An 18,310-nucleotide genomic window follows, 5' to 3' on the forward strand; every position below is an offset into this window, starting at 1 on the left:
CCAGAAAACCATTAAATAAAAATTTGATTGAATCAAACTTAAGAGCTGGACAATACAATTTATTGTGTGTTTGTTTTGTGTTTATTGTATGGTGTGTATTATGCTTAATAGCAATTACAGTAAACAACCATTTAGCTTTTTATATGTGATATGACAAGAGTACAAAATCCTGTTCCCAATTTACTTTTTGTAATAGTTTACTTTATTCTGGAGCGTATGACATTTATTGATTTATATTCAGCACAAGAATCATGCCTATTTTAGGAGGTGGTTGCTTTAAACCCAACTCATTTTGCTCATTTCTGGTTGCACAAGTCAAGGTGTTTGATTTATGCATATTAAGAGTAAGAAATATGTAAAGATAATACATATGTAAAGAAACTTTGAGATATTTAATAAATATATGTAAATATTGAGATAATTAACTTAAACATGAAACTTTGTGTACTTATTTCTGTCTACTTAATTTCCTGAGGATAAATATGGATAAATAAAATATTAACGTCACACTCAGTAAAACTTATTGAACTTTAATTTAGCAGAAAATAAAAATACTTACTTAAAACCAAGTATTGCCAATTTATCGGGGTCTCAGAAAATATGCAATTTGAAATAAAACATATTGGAAACGAGTGCTTATATTTTGTAATATATGAAAAAGAGCTATTTATTATATATTGTTCAAAACAGGGTTGGGTATAACTAGTTACTAAGTAATTAGTTACTGTAATTTAATTACTTTTCCTTTGAAAAGCAAATAAAGGGATTACTCAATTTTTTTCTGTAATTTTATTACAGTTGCTATCGATGTAAATAAACTAAATACTTTGTTTATAATATGTGTGTGCAATTGTGGAATTGACATCAAAATTCAAAGTCTAACTTAAGAAATCTGTGCTTCAATGTATAACTCTCACAATTGTAATAGTTTAGTCGGTTAATTATACTACTTTATGTAGTTTTATATTATTTATTTAAGTGAATTAAAAGAGGATATAGAAAGAAATTGGTAATAAGTAATACCAATTTTTTTAGAGAGAATTTATACAGTAATCTAATTACAATATTGAATATGTAATTAGTAACACTGGTTCAAAGTACTATAATGTTATATGAGCAGTGTATTCTATATGTTAAAACATTATATATGAGTACAGGAACATATTAATTCTTTGCGTTAGTGTATGGATTTGTTTGTTTTAGTATGATCTGCTCTCTTGCCTGCTCGAGTGCAAGACTGGTTAGGTGTGTGATAGGTGTACAGGAGATGTGTGATATTTGTCCGAATTTTTTGCTCTCTCTCCCTCGCTCTCTCTCTCCCTCTCTGTGTGTCTGCAGGTCTGTGATAACAGAGGAAACCCAGAGATCTGAAGAGATTTGCTTAAGAGGAATGAGCCTTTCTCACACTGTCTATCTCTCCCTCTCTCTCTTCCATGAGTTTTTCTCAGAATTTTCTCAGAATTTGTCGGAATACAGCCAATGGCGGCAGAGATCCACAGATATATGTTGCGCATGAGAAGACGCTTGTGCTTGTTTGTATGTCTGGCTGGTTAATCTTAAACTGATGGTTGTAACTCGTTTTCAATTCACTACAAGAACAAATAGCAGCTATTAGCTGAACAGGGCATGGTTTAATAAAGGACATGCAAACACAAATCGCACAATTTAGTAGAGCGCTGTGATTGATGTTAAGCCAAACAGTTCAGCGGTCTCTGTAGAAGTTAAATCAGATTGGAAACGCTGGAATAACCCCTCTAGATTTCTTTCAGATGTGCTGAAAACCGTTTGGAGGCCCCTAAAAGGATTTTTCTGATCCTGCTGATGGAAGTCGGAGCTGTTAGCAGGTGGGCGGTTGTGACATCATTAACTCAACCACAGGTGAGAGAAAGACAGAGAGACATACAGTCAATCAGCATTTGCTTCACACGACAACTACAATGATTTAAGACATTATACATCTTGTTATGTTTTATTCCTGATATTCCTGTTAAATTCACTATTGAATGTTTATAACCTAAACTGTTAATATATTTGTGGCAAGGGGGGCGTGGTTTAGTGATGTCTGTACCGGGAAGGAGAGACACGGGAAAGACGGTAAGCAAGTAGGTCGAATGCAGATTAAGATCACCTGCGTTTCATTTCAGTGATTGGTGAGGAGACAGCTTAAAGGCTGGCAGATTCAGAGAGAGACGGGCTGGGAGACTGGAAGCTGATTCTACCGTGGATTGTAACCCGGAAGTAATTGATACCAACTATATGTTGAGGAAGCTGAGCAGAGCTGTTGTTATTTTGAGTTTAAGAGAAGCGTATTGTCTTGTGAGTAATACAAGAATAAAGATATTTGTCTCCCAGTCCACGCCGACCCCGCCTCCTTTCTTCCACATTCTTGAACCTGATTACAATATTATTTTTAAGAAATAAAATGATTTTGTTCAGCAGATGTTAATTCCTCTACTGCCATTTACAATTCAACAGTTACAGGATATCAGAATCAGAAAGAGCTTTATTGCCAAGTATGTTTGCACATACAAGGAATTTGTTTTGGTGACAGGAGCATCCAGTACACAGAATCAGCATCAACAGTACACAGACACCATCAAACAATAGAATAAAGTACACAGCTGATTTAAATGAGGGGCATTGGGTATAAAAAATTAAGAAATATAATACAATAAACATAAGAGTAAAGCTATAGAGAGTACAGCTATGTGTGTATGTAAATATGTACAAGTAAAAAATAAGAATAGACTATTGTAGTAATAGGTATGTGTTATATACAGCAGAATGAAATATAATTCACAGAAAAAGTTGCAAAAAAATAGATAGTGTATTATCTGCAGGATTTATTTAATATTGCACTTTATTATTATTGCACAGAGTTATTAATTGCACATACATTTTTTGCACGCAAGTTCTTAATTGCATGTAAAAAAAACTTTAACTGTTCAAGAGGTAGATGCCCTGAGGGAGTAAGCTGCTTTTGTGTCTGGTTGTTTTGGTGCTCAGTGCTCTGTAGCGCCGACCAGACGACCGCATTGTGAAGAGATGATGGCTTGGATGTGAGAGGTCCAGGGTGATTTTCTGAGCCCTTTTCCTCACTCTGGATGTAAAGAGTTCTTGGAGGGTGGGCAGGGGAGCACCAATGATCTTCTCAGCAGTCTGAACCGTCCTCTGTAGTCTTCTGATGTCTGACTTTGTGGCAGAGCCAAATCAGACAGTAATTGATGTGCAGAGGACAGACTCTATGACTGCTGTGTAAAACTGTTTTAATAGAGTTTGTGTTAGGTTGAACTTCTTCAGCTGATGTAAGAAGTACAACCTCTGCTGGGCTTTGGCAATAAACCCAAAGTGATTGTCCCACGATGTTATGACTGCACCAGACAGACAGCTGCTCAACCTCCTGTCTGTAAGCAGACTCATCACCATCCTGGATGAGGCCAACGAGTGTGGTGTCGTCTGCGAACTTCAGAAGTCTGACAGATAGGTCCTCGGCAGTACAGTCATTTGTGTACAGGGATAAGAGCAGTGGGGAGAGAACGCATCCCTGGGGGGCGTCAGTCCTGATTGTGTGGGTGGTGGATGTGAGTTTCCCTATTCTAACTAACTGTTGCCTGTCTGTCAGAAAGCTGGTTATCCACTGACAGATAGAGCCAGGAACATATAGCTGGGTTAACTTTGTCTGGAGCAGTGATGGGATGATATTGTTGAAAGCGGAGCTGAAGTCCACTAACAGGATCCTTAATTGGGCCCTGGTCTATCGAGATGTTTCAGGACAAAATGCAGCCCCATGTAAACTGCATCCTCAACAGACCTGCAGGGGGTCCAGTAAGGGTTCTGTGATATCCTTCAGATAAACCAATACCAGTTTCTCGAATAACTTCATGACCACAGATGTGAGAGTGACGGGTCTGTTGTCATTCAGTCTTGTGATTTTGGGTTTCTTTGGGATGGGGATTATGGTGGGTTGCTTGAAACAGGAAGGAACTGTGCTCAGATCCAGTGATCTGTTGAAGACTTTGAGAAGATGAAGGCCATTTGAACAGCACAGCTTTTAAGACAGGCCGGTGAAATACCATCTGGGCCTGGTGCTTTTCTTGTCTTTTCGTTTCCTAAAGACTCTGCACACATCCTCTTCACTGATCTAAAGTGCAGGAGGTGGGGTGACTGAAGTTGATAGGTGTTGTGTAGAGAGAATGTCAGAGTTGGTGTTTCGTCTTGGTTACAGATGTAAACACTGTTCCCTGATGGAGGGAGCAAGACATTCTGTCGAACCGACACATGGGGTTCCAATGGAAATCGCCACGGTGCCGGATTGGTAGGGGGTCTCAGAGGCCTTGTTTCTCTAACAGCGAGAAGCCATCGTAAGGGCCACTGTTGCGCCATCAGTTTTGGGTGTAACTAGTTACTAAGTAATTAGTTACTGTAATTTAATTACTTTTCCCTTGAAAAAGTAAAGTAAGGGATTACTCATATGTTCTCTGTAATTTAATTACAGTTACTTTTGATGTAATTAAACTAAATACATGAGGAAATATATGCGTGTGCAATAGTGTAATTGGCATCAAAATTCATAGTCTTACTTTAAAATCTGTGCTTTAATGTATAATTCTCACATTTGTAATACTTTGGTCAGTTAGTAATATTATTTATTTGAATGTATTAAATCGTTTCATGTCTATCCTTGAATCACTTAACTAATCAAGATTGATGTAGGATATAGAAAGTAATTAGTAATGAGTAACTAAATACTTTTTGGAGAGAGTAATATGGACAGTAATCTAATTGCACTATTGAATATGTAATGAGTAACTAGTAATTAATTACTTTTTCAGAGTAACTTACCCAACACTGTGCACCATTAGTGCCACGGGGAAGCGCTATTTCCTCACTGAGGAAACGCGCTACGGAGACCACTTCCTACCGTAGGGAGGAGTTTAGAAGAGACATCAGCATGGTCTCGCCGTCAGTGGAGAACTCATGAGAGGAATGTGTGGACTGAAGGAAGTGCCCTAAGGTAGAGGTCCACCTAGGGAAGGTCAAGGGTTACCAAGGTGTGAACTAATTATGAGGATACATCAGACTTAACCACCCTGCTGGGGGGTTACTACATCTGGAGCACTTGGTTTCGTTGGAGCTATACACTAGATAACTCAGCTGATACCCGGCCTAAGGAGGCAGGGCTGCGCTGCCCAGCCCGCCCGCAGGAGGTTCTTAGTGATGGATTGAATGCCTATTCTTCACTCAATGGGGAAAGAAGGGAGGTGAAAAAAGCACGCTGACCCACCTAGGAGGGGGAAGGTGCTTTCGCAGGCGTATGCCCAACCAGTTGCTGGTCTGGCCTTACCATGCAAGACTCGGACAGAGACATGTTCCACCGCGGAGGCTGTAGAACCTCGCGAAGATGTTTGGCCTATTCTAACACACTGCTCCACAGATGTCTGCCAGAGAGGCGCCCTGAGCCAGCCACGACAAGGCTATACTCCGGGTGGAGTGAGCTCTCACTGTCAATGGCACGGTCGATCTTGGGACCGGTACGCCATGGTGACGGCGTCCACGATCCGGTGCGCCAATCTCTGTTTGGAGACAGCCCACCCCTTCTGCTGATCTCCGAAACAGACAAAGAGCTGCTCAGAGCTCCTGAAGCTCTGTGTGTTGTCCAAGTAGAGGCGCAGTACGCGTACTGGACACAACACAGACAAGGTTGAGCGCCTGCAAGTTCACTACCTGGTCCCGAAAGGGAGTCGTCGGAACTATGGAGAAGTAGCCAGGCTGGGGTCACAGGATAACGTGACAATCTCTGCGCCCGAATTCTAGGCAATTCATAGGCACGGTGAATGCTTGTAGAACCCCTACCCTCTTGATAGAAGTGAGCGGCACCTATAGAGCCATCGTCATCTAGAGATGAGAAAGAGGGGTGTCTCCCAGGGGCTCAAAAATGGAACCTTGGAAGGCCCGCCAGGACCACATAGACGTCCCGAAAGTGCTGCTTTCTTCAACTAAAATTATGACGAAATATGGTCGTCAACAAACCTTTATCAAGTGACGAAAATGAGATGAGATGCAACATCAATGCTGGTCATGTGACGATGACTATACTCAAAGGTATAATGCAATATTTTTGACGAATAGCAATTAGACTAAATGTAGTTTACAAAATAAAAACTATGCTGAAATGTCTCTTCATTTCATTGACTAAAACGAGACGAGACAAAATGTTATAACTTTATTTTGGCTGATGCTTTAACCTAGATGCGGAGCGGAATCCTGTTATTTAAATTTCATCTGGCTGTTCTGCGTGTCTGAGTTGTTACGTCCCCATCTCAGTCTAGGGGCGGCAGAGGAGATATAACAAAGGTAAATTAATAAATAAGGAATCGGACGGACAACAATCCATTCCTCTGTCCCAGAGTGAAAACACAACGCTTCTTTAGAGGCAAACAAATGGATTTTTATCGCTCCCTCACTTTACATAAACAGGATAAAAGTGGGGGGGAAGAAGGCTCTTTCTCCCTACTGCTTCCCAAAGAAAATGAAGAAAAGTAAAATAACCATCAGGTTTACAAAACCTTTTAATTACCCAACATTTTAACCAAAGAAAAGAAAATAGTATAATCCTCTCTTTTCTTAAGGTGTTATAAAGAGAAAAGTTCTCGGAGTCAGGTAAGGTTACAACCACTGTTGCATACTCTTAATAGAGAAACTGTTCACTTAGACAGCGAACCACCACCACAAAACAAACAGTATTTCATTCTGGATCAGAGGAGAAGTTTGTATTTGCACAACCATTTCCACACTGCTTTAACTCTCACGCACTCTCAGGCACGCTCTCACCAAAGAGCTGCAGCTGTATATAATTACCCGTTGAGCAGGTAGAGCGGGAGTTTATCCATCTGTATGGAACATGATTGTCTTTTGTCAGTTTCCTGCCTTTTCATGATGAACTGCACTTGCATCATTTTTCTTAATGATTACAAACGACAATTTATACTTGTGCCAAAAATGTTTGTCATGTGCTAACAAACTTTCAACCTCTCTAGCTCCAGTGCTATGTGCAAAAAAAGTTTGCATTCAATTACTGAATCTGTATGCTACTTAAGGGCAATTAGGGCAGTCAATCTTTTCCTGTTGGTTCTTTGCAATGCTGGCAACTGTAACCTTCCACTTGACTTGCAAAATCACTTCCATTTGTTTATTAATAAAGGATATTGGAAGTAAAATCGCTCTGGGTCATTACATATACTTTGATTGTAATAGTCACACAGCATGAAAATTTATATGGGAAAATATGCATAGAAAATCATTTTATCATCGCATCGCAGTAATCGAATTGCATCGTGTCGAGCGTAGAGATTCCCACCCCTTACTATGGCCGTAAATTCAAATCAGAGCATCTTCCGTGTCTGGAATGGATTTATTCTGAGTCTATAAGGTAACAATAAGATAATAAGATAACCTTGTTTAAAATGGGTTTGGCTAAAAGAAAATTTTGGTTTCGTCTACACTACTAGGTACTCATACTATACATAATTGCAATACTAAGAGACTAAAATACAATTTTCATTGACTAAAACTAGACTTAAATGTCATCAGTTTTTCGTTGACTAAAACTAGACGAAAATAGTCATGGATAATTCTGACCAAAATAAGACTAAAATGCTCAGATTTTAAGTCGACTGAAACTTAGCGAATGCCACCCTGGTGTTGATATACACCATGGCAGTTGTGCTGTCTGACCGGACCAGCACGTGCTTGCACTGAAGAGGAAACAACCTTTCGTGCAGGACAAGTAGCACAGTCAACAACTCTAGGCAGTTGATATGGCATCACAGGCAGGGCCCGTCCAACGCCCCGACACTGCGTGCCCGTTGCTCATGGCACCCCAACCACGACACGCCTTGCAACCTGCCCAAGGGGAACCCCCGTCCGCAAAAAGATAATTGAAGAGCAACGGGTTAGGGTGCGTTGGCAGAGGCGTGATCACCATACGTATGCTGCCCGTGTGACACCCTCTCCAAGGAACCTGACTCTGTAGCCAGTGCTGGTGTGGGCTGGGGCGCCATGTGCCCCAGGAGCCTCTGAAATAGTTTCAGGGGTACCGCTGACTGCCGCTTGAAGAGGTTCAAGCAGTTCAGCACTGACTGTGAGCGATCAGTAGTCAGTCACGCTCTCAGGGAGACAGAGTCGAGTTCCATAATGAGAAAAAAGATGCTCTGCATGGGGGAGAGCTTGCTCTTTTCCCTGTTGACCTGTAGTCCCAAACAATCTGATAGACATCAGGATGTGCCTCTTCGTAAGTATCCTAAAACTGCAGCTAATGTTGGTGCCTGCTCGGGATAAGTAGATTAGAATGGGGCGCCTTTCTTGGGATACGATGAACTACAGGCTGTAAAACCCGCTGAACATCTCATAAAGGATAATAAAGAGGAGGATGATTTATTGAGTTGACATAAGACAATCGAAACAAAAATGTGTTGTAATTTTTGTATCAGTTTCCAGTAAAGTGTGTGAATTGTAGAGCGGTGAGCTGGTGCTCATCATGAAGTGAGAAACACAGAAGCTTATCAAAATGAACAATGTATGAAATAAAATCACTGTCAAAAATAAACATACGTGACTGAAAGAATCTGTGTAATAATATTATTTTACTCGTAAGTAATTTAAAAAAATGTATGTAATTAAGCTCTTTGTGAGACTTGGATTCCAAAATCTTCCACCACGACAATTTACAAGTATGACATTTTGGTTTGTTTGTTAGAGTACAACTTCAAATTCTACGACAATGACTTTTTACAAACACAACCACAACTCTGTCACATGCACGAAGTGCGAATTACGAACACGAAGGGCTGCGTGCGATGAGACTGTCAAAAATACGTCATCAGGTTACAGGCATTACTTTCCTAGGGAAGGTTGATCGATTCCACGTAGTGCGCATGCGCCGATTTAAACCCCCTAGAGCCAAAATGACAGCTCAACAGCCATGCGCTCACTCATCGTCTCAGTTAAGATTGTCTTTTAATTCGGACATGATTAACAGTCACTTATTACTAAGTGACAAAGAATACAATTGTTAAGGACAGTGTTACTCACTATTGGCACGAGAGATAACTTGACCCTTTCGTGCCAAGTTTAGTCCCAACGCTAATAAAACACACAAACAAGCTTAATCACGTTTTATTAGGGTAGGAAAGTCGATCTCGCAAGCCAACAGATTAACACTGGTTTAGAAGGTCTTCACTGCAGCCTATAGCGAGATGAAATGCATCAAATAATGACCAATTTTAAGTGTTGACCTACTAACAGCTTTGTGTACATGCAATGTAATTCATATAATACAAGTGTTCACTTCATTTATTCACGTTCACTTACCATTTCACTTCATCGTGAGATGGTGGTCTAGTGGGTTAAACCACTGAACTGGTAAATCAAAGGTTGCTGGTTTTACTCTACCTTTGATAATTAAGCTGTGAGAGGTGCTTGTTAATGCCTATCCAAAACTCGGAAATATCTGTGGAGGATGCTTACTGCACAAGTGCTCAGGTGTGTAAGATTGTTTAGATTTTTTTGTTTATAGATATATTATAGATTGTTTATTTATATAATCCGTTATATATTTTGAATTGCAGATGGGCAGCGGAAATTGATCATCATCCCTCCTGACCCAGATCGATATAATGGACAGCTTTTAAAAGCAGTGAGCAGCAATGGGAAGTGCTCAATGTATATAGTTTCCCTGCAAGAGCAAATTGACGCAAATTGCGAACTGTCTGAAGATTTCCGATGCAAACTGGGGGCCAGTTTCGACTCTTTCTCGATCTGGGCGTAACGCTGCTCAGTGCTGCTGAGGGCTCTCGAGGCACACGCCACAGGTTTCCACTCTGTGTCTGTGTGCCGCTGTAGAAGAACAGCGCCCATCCCATATGAGGAAGAGTCAGCAGAGACAAGCGTTTCAGCATTCGGGTCATACAAAGCAAGCCCTGGGGGTGTCGTCAGTTCTTCTTTTATGTTATTGAAGGCCTGTTGTTGTTGCGGGCCCCAGGCCCACATACTGGACTTTTTCAACAGGTCTCTGAGTGGTCGTGTTCTCTCAGCCAAGTGAGGCAGGAACTTCCCCAGGTGGTTTGTCATCCCCAGGAAGCGTCTCACCTCGCTGACGTTACTGGGTGCTGGATAGCTTTTACTGCGCTCACTTTATCAGGGTCAGCACTAACGCCTGATGACTCGATGACCTGCCCTAGGAACTTTATCCTGCTCTTAGAAAACTCACACTTGTCGTTGAGCGTCACTCCCGCCTCCTGCAGTCGCGACAATGCTCTCCACAGTCTCTCATCATGCTCCGTCTGTGTGGCTCCCCAAATGAGCACATCGTCCATCTGACACAGAACCCCCACCAGGCCCTCCAGGATGCGCGACATGCGCTTTTGGAAATGTTCTGGTGCCGACGAGATCCCAAAACACAGGAGATTGTAACAATACCGCCCAAACGGAGTTATGAAAGTGGTTAGCAGAGATGACTCCTTGGACAGTGGAATCTGCCAAAAGCCTGAGTTGGCGTCTAGCTTTGTAAACACTTTGGCCCCGGCGAGCTGTCCTAGAGTGTGTTCAACTGATGGGAGGGGGTGCTTTTCTCTCATAACTGATTTGTTCAGCTCTGTGAGATCGGTGCTTATTCTCACCTTGCCCGTGCGTTTCGGCACCACCACCATAGGCGCACACCATTCAGTCGGCCCCTCCACCTTTGAGATAACTCCCTGCTGTTCCATACCGGTCAGCTCCTCTTTAACTTTTGGCAGGAGTGGGAGGGAGATGCGCCTAGGAGTTGAGAGGGAGAAAGGCTGAGCGCCTGGTTCCAGTACTATTTTGTACTCGCCCTCCATTCTACCTAGTCCACAGAAAAGCTTTGGGAACTCTCTTTTAATGGTCTCTCTGGAGTCCAGGCTGATGTTATTTATTCTGGCAACCAACTGCAGTGCCACTGCAGCAAGCCCGCCAAGCAGTGGTGTGCACAGCCCCTCCACGACGTAAATTTCCTCTTTAGTACTTTTACTGTTCTTTCTGAGAGTGGCTGTGAACTTGCCTTTCACATTCAGACGAGTCCCTCCTGGCCCCAGCAGAACCCTGGTTGACTTCTCCAGCCTGTGGAACTGGCCCTGGTTATACAGCCTTTCAGATATAGCGGTGACGTCTGCGCCAGTGTCAATTTTAAAGTGTGCACTGAGATTCTCCACGTGTATGTCTGTCATCCATGGACTGTCATTTGCGTCCGCTGACAGTGAACCTAGAAATGCAACTTCCTCACCAGTGTCCTCAACTACTGTAGCTACATGCATTTCACATATTCTTTTGGTTTTGCACACTCTGGCGTAATGTCCCTTCTTTCTGCAGTTATTGCATATTACCTCTCTAGCTGGACATTGTTGTAGGCTATGCCATCTTAAATCACCACATCTGTTGCATTGTGGCTGTCGTTCATTCAGTTTTTTATCTGTTTGCTTGTGTTGTGGCTTGTGTTGTTTTGCACGTGCCCCGTTGCGTTGTCGCGCGTGCATGCTGTCAAGCTGAGCGTTAGAAAGATCTGCTTTGAAGTTCGTTTTTAGCATTTCTTGTTGCTTCTTCACCTGCTCGCTTTGTCGAGCTCTGTTAATTGCTTTCTCTAGAGTCAGTTCGGGATCAAGTTGTAGCTGTTCTGACAAGCGTTTATCTCTCAGACCCACAACAAGTCTATCTCTCACCATTTCGTCATGCAGAGGTCCGTATCCGCAGTGCTCTGCTAAGCAGTGCAGCGCTGTGTGAAAACTGTCAGCTGACTCGCCCATTTCTTGCTGCTTCTGGTTAAACTTTGCCCGCTCGAAGATCACATTTCTGCGTGCTACAAAGTGAGCATCCAGCTTTGTCTTAACTGTGTTGTACTCACTCGCTTCCTCTGGGCTGAGGTGTAGGGAAACCAGTATATCCTCCGCCTCCTCTCCCATTGTGTAAATCAATGCATTCACTTGATTTTCGTCTGCTTGTGTCTCTAATCCCGATGCAATGCGGAATCTGTCGAAGCGTTTAATCCATTTAGTCCAGTCTTCGGCTTTGAATGTGAACTTCTCTGGGGGAGAAACTAGAAACTGATTCATTTTGCCGCCTGTGAGCTCGCTAGCATTAGCATTAGCTCCAACCCTTTGGTAATCGGCGGAGAGAAAACAAAGAAACAACTAGCCTGCGTCCCGTTTTATGCCTTATTTGTAGACGTCCGTCAAGATAAAGCTTTCACTTCTGACACCATGTTGTGTGTTTTATAGGTACACCGTAACCTTTATAGGAGGCTCAACACAAGGACCACAGCTGCCACTCTTTGAACCCCGTGCTTATTAAATCATCCCCCCATTCAACCACAACCTAGACAAGGTTCCTACCCCAGTAGTTAACCTGATACTACAAATTATACCATTGTTAAGGTATACTTTGAATTATATTATGTATATAATTTAACTCTGTATTTGAATGTCACATCAGACTGCAGAGTGTCCACTGTGCAAGGGGATATTTAATAGTGATGTTATTGAAATACAAGCAGCCCACGGTGGATTACGGTAAATTACTAAAAGGATTTAAGATTACTTTTAAGATCACTTATTGTTTTATCTAATATTAATGTGACCCATGAAATGATAACATTAACTTGAGATTTTGATTTTGTCCTTTATTCCTCTCGTGCAGAACTCACAATGTACACATTTGGTCTTTGTTGTTGTATTATAATTTAGTTGAAAGTATTTGTGCTCATTTACGTGTGTGTGCGGTCAAACTGGAAACAGAAAAAAATAATTACTATCACAATTACTATCCAATATTGTTCAAATCAACAAACAATTTTCTACAACCAATTTAGTATTAGCTTCAGATAGTAAGCATTAAATTATATGCTTACAAATCTTAATATAGTAATCCCGATAATGGGAATAATACGTGCTACAATCAACAACAAACATTTCTAAAGCCGTCTCCGTTTCACAAAAGCATATTTAACCTCGTTTAGCACCTAAATGCAACAAATATTGCATGAATATTTAACAAGCTATATGTAATTATCCTTCACTCCATCCAGGGTTTATCCTGCCTTGATGCCCGATGACTCCTGAGATAGGCGCAGGCTCCCCGTGACCCGAGGTAGTTCGGATAAGCGGTAGAAAATGGATGGATGGATGTAATTATCCAAAAAATTCATTCTTTGGGGAACTTTTATTTTGACGGGCGGATTGGTTTTGGGCGTTAAGTGGGTGCGTAAAAAACGTAGAAGAGCGCGGTGAAGAGAGACTGACAGAAGAAAAGTGAGTGTGGTATTGAGAAGCTCGTCGGATAAAGTAACTTAAGTGAAAGTTAATCGGGGCTTGGTCGAATAAAGGACGACGTTAAGTGCATTTTTTTCTTTTGGGAAGCTGTGTTCCGCGTTTCGTATTTTTTTTTGTGAGTTTGATCCGTGAGTCGCATTGCGTTCGACTTCTGGAGTGCCGCAGTAATGTTTTATGAAGGCTACGAGAACTGTGAGTGCATTTACAGTACACATAGTTTGATTCGAGACGATTGAAGAGATTTTTCATATTTTGGTTAAAGTTTGGACTTCTACCTTGATTGAGGAGCACTCGTACGAACTAGTGTTTCGAGACGGCTAGTCACGCGCATTTGAGTGTCAAATGAGCGTTCAGCTTGCAGTTGGAGCGGAACATAATTTTTTTTGAAGATTTGAGTTTAAGACTATTTTGTGTTACCCTGCCATCCAACGACATCTCAGTTTGACATCTCAAGTGGTGTATACCAGTTTAATACATCCCTGTTGGTTCATTTAATTTTTGATTCACCTCAGTTTGATTCATTCTCTTTTGACTCACTGTTGATTTACTCATTTTTGTTGGGGAGATTTTCATTGACTGAGTGATATTGCTGCGAAACTTCAAGATGATTTCAACGCACGCTACGTCAGGACAACTCAACTGAGGTTTTCAATCTATTCCTATTTTTTATTTATATATTTTTGATTCGAGGAACATTGAACTGTGAGAGTTCAGTTGAATCACAGAAACTAAAGTGAAGTGAGTGAGCACATAAAGGGACATAACACGTGAGTGCTCTTCCAGAAGTTAAATTTCATTGTGTATATTGATGGTTTTTTTTTTTTAATGTGATTGCCTGATTATTTGAAAACTGAAAACTCATCATAAGTGGTGTTAACAAAAGTGTTTTTCTTATTTGATTTTGAAATAATTTCATATTTCATTCTTATTTCATTGCGTTTATCTCTGTACAGGTAAAAAGGTTAGAGCTTTTACATTGAAAAGGATTAAGTTGTAGTGAGTGTAAAAGAAAACAAATAGACCATACCTTTTACTTTGTCTTATTTTGTGATTATTAACCCTGAATTTAACACTTGAGTTCACGACAGAAGGAAAGACATGGACAATAAATATTGTTTCATTTGCATACTTACTTCATTGTAGCTTTTTGTTTTAGGCTGTCAAGGAGTAGGGGCGTCTCGGCTACTTTATTAGACCAGTGGAGGGAGGGGTGTATTAGACTGCCTCACACATTTTACTTTTACTTCAGGAAGCCTGTGACATTACTTAAGCTGAAGCCTGCCCCATCGGTCTGTACATCCAAGTAGAGTAGAAAACAACATACACACATTTAGTGTGTAATGAGATTAAAAGCACTGAAAGCGGGGACTAAGATCTTTTCGTTATTCAGTCTTCCGTGGCTTTAAATTATAGCTTCAAACTGGAATTGTAAACTTAAAAATGAAAACAACATGGCTTTCTCTCTTAGCGTTTTCTTTCGTAGCTCCTCCCCCCATGCAGTCACCAGAGCCCACAGAATCAACGACCTTAAAGGGACAGCTCCCAACAATTAATAATTTAAATGATTCCTGGCCTGCAATTCGAAATAATAAACTCAAGTTAAGCATTTACTTTTTATTTTTGTATTTGTGCAGAACAGCGGAATATCATGAAACTGATATGATCAACTTAAGTGAGCCAATGAATACTCTTCAAGGTTAAAAAAAATATTTTAAACTGTCTTGCTTTGCTGATACACTCATGTTTCAGGTTTGTTTATTTCTATTTTGAAGTTCTGGGGAGATTTTAAACTGGATCAGCAGTAAAGTTGATCAAACCTTTCCCATCTGCGTTTCTCGGAATGACATCTTTAATAGAGACGTGCAGCAGTGGCAGCGTCAAAAGAAAACTTCTCAAATGCAGACTGAAGGTTATCTTTTTTTGGCGAAGCAGGTGTTGACTTTGGTGCTCTTAGCAAGTAGTTCCAAAAAGGGAATGCTAACTTTGCTTATTATGAAATGTTTAAGTTTTTAAAACAGACACTTTGTCTAATTTTAAATTGTCTGTCTTTGTTGTGTAGAAATGTTTGCAGAGATTGAAACGAGACAGTTTATCAGTGGTGTAGATAAAAGAGGGAAAAAAACAGTCTATTGTCTCAACAGCTTTGATCGTAACAACTTCAGGTATGCAAGCTTTGCTCAGTTTACACATTAATAAACATTTTATACTGATTTGAATGGATAGTTCACACAGAAATTTTAATTCCATCATCATATACTCACCCTCAGGTTGTCTCAAACCTGTAAACATTACTTTGTTCTGCTGAACACCGAAAGATATTTCGAAAAATGTCAGTAACCAAACAGATATCATCCCCCATTTGCCGCCGTTGTAGGGAAAATAAACACTATGGGAGTCAATGGGGCTGAGATCTGTTTGGTTGCCAACATTCTTCTGAATATCTTCCTTTGTGTTTAGCTGAACAAAGAAATGTTTACAGATTTGGAACCAGCAGGGATGGGCATAAATACAAGTAAATGTATTTAAAATACAAATACAAAATACTGTGTGGAAAAGTGTATTTAAATACAAATACAAAATACTGTGTGGAAAATTTTATTTAAATACAAATACAGTATTTTGTATTTTGAAAATACACAAAATACATGTGAAATTGGTGATTCAGTGCAGGTACCCCTATTAGGCTGAAATCTATCTGGGCCTATTCTAAACGCCGAAAAGCATGATGTGTTTAACTGCTAAGAAACTTTTATTTTCATTTTATTTACCGCTTCCCTTCCCCTGCCCGGTAGGAAATACACAACTACAAAAAAAGAAACTTTATAAAAAAATATACTTTATTATGTTTTATCACAATCATAACTTCGAACTCAGTAGAAAAATAGAAAGTTTGTCTAAAATAAATAAAATAAGAATTTGGCATTATTCACCCAAAGGTTGTTTTTTTTCTACTAAAAGCTAAAGATTTTGTGTGGTGTATCATTCATCAGTGTCATCACAGATGCACACAATCAATACACTAAACTGATGGAGATTATTTTGTTAAATACAATCGTTAATTAAAAGAAAATAATGCATTTAAAAATGTATAAGTATTGTATTTTGTATTTCAATTTAGTGTGTTTAATGTTATCATATATTGATATGTTTTGTTATAATGTCACAATTTGAAGTTAACTGGGTTTTACTGAGGGTTTAAGAAGTGTTCTCAAAACCTTTTTCACATAATGACCTAAAAATGACCCAAAACCTAATCAATTTATATGTGAAGAAATCCATTAATCCTTACGTGCATGAATGTTGGGGCTGGGGAAGGGCGTGTCTGGCCTGAATTATGTTGGTTGATGGACGAAAACACCCTGATAAAAAGGTTGACTGGCTCAAAGTATTTTGAGTATTTTGAAAATACAAAAATACTCATCTTAAATGTATTTAAATACAAATTACATTAGATTTTTCCAAAGGCTTTAAAATACAAAATACTATTTTGTATTTCAAATACGTATTTTAAATACATGTATTTGAAATACTGCCCATCCCTGGGAACCAGAAGAGTTGTGCATGTGTCCCATTATCCACAGCTGGTTAGGGGTGAGCCCACTTTCATACTGTAATGGATGATTGTCCCAGCCTTCAGAAAAACTGTAGAGGTCACGTCATGCTCCAGACGTGGGAGGAACACGTAATGTGCACAGAACACATGAAGGGAATCTGACAAGTCCAAGCCATCTTCTGCAGTAACCCTGACATCTTAATTAAACAGATAGTGTGACATCCTAAGTCATTAAAATGTACAATACATATGCTTTTAATATTACCTTTGGTTATGTATGGGATTCCTTTTGTGCCAATAAGTACGAACGCGAATTAAAAAAATAATAATAATAATAAACAACACGAAAGAAGAAATACACTTTGAAATCGAAAAAAATGAACTCCAAAAGCAAACTTTTAACATACTTTCAAACAAACTGCATTCATCATCAAATGTTTTCTAATTATCCTTTTCGAAAATCATTGTTTATGAATACGATGCCCGAGATTTCGTTTGCGCTTCATTATTTTTCGTTTACACTGCAAAAAGTTACGTTCGAACTTGTGGCACAAACCTCTCGCGTGGGCGGGAGTTAACAGTGCTTTACTCTCATTGGCTAGTCAGATTTTGATCGACAGGTCCGTGACCTGGAAGTGGAAGAAGTCTTAGTGGCGGCGCGCAACTTTAGAAAGCGATCTGGAGGTGGACGGTGAAGTTACTTGTGATTAGTTACCTTTGTTATTAAACGTAGAATCATGGATTTATTAAAATGTTGCATGAAGCATACAGCCCTTATTTCACTACTGTTTAGAACATGGTTGCCGTAGTAAAATCCATGGGTTTGCTAATAATCAATACCCAAAAACAAGTGATTATTACAAAAAACTATAAGCTTCGCAAGGGAGTAGGTTACCAGTGAGGAAACATACAGAAAGATCATGTTTTTTTCTCGATACATAAGAGAATTCAAACGGAACATTACATAATTTAAGTATTTTTGATGCTTTGAAAGCGACGAACATTGCATTATATTATACATTTGTTTCTGAAGTTGTGCAATATACTGGATCGAACCAATCGCCATGTTCTTACCACTGAGACACAGGAAATCTTATTAAAGCATAAAAATACTTTTGTGCCGGACAATATGATTAACATGAAAATATCCCTAACGAAGGACAGCATGAATCGAAGTGAAATTATGTCGGTCATAAAATCAAAACAAACATGTAGATCGTTTCAAACTTGTGACCTCCTTCGGCAGAACACAACATATAATTTGAAGAATGTTGATAACCAGAATACATTGCCCTTATTGTATAATAATAATTAGTATTATTAATATGATTATTATTAGTTACATTTACATTTAGTCATTTAGCAGACGCTTTTATCCAAAGCGACTTACAAGTGGGGTAGATAATGGAAGCAATTTAGT

The 18,310-nt window shown here is 39.8% G+C and overlaps 1 pseudogene; it reads right to left on the reverse strand.

The window, feature by feature from the left end:
• The window catches only part of LOC130428673 (uncharacterized protein K02A2.6-like), a 30,474-nt pseudogene extending 23,584 nt beyond the window's left edge, over window positions 1-6,890 (reverse strand).
• Window positions 6,891-18,310: the final 11,420 nt, after the last annotated feature.

This window comes from Triplophysa dalaica, chromosome 9 (genome assembly GCF_015846415.1).
Source record: "Triplophysa dalaica isolate WHDGS20190420 chromosome 9, ASM1584641v1, whole genome shotgun sequence".
Classification (NCBI taxonomy): Eukaryota; Metazoa; Chordata; class Actinopteri; order Cypriniformes; family Nemacheilidae; genus Triplophysa; species Triplophysa dalaica.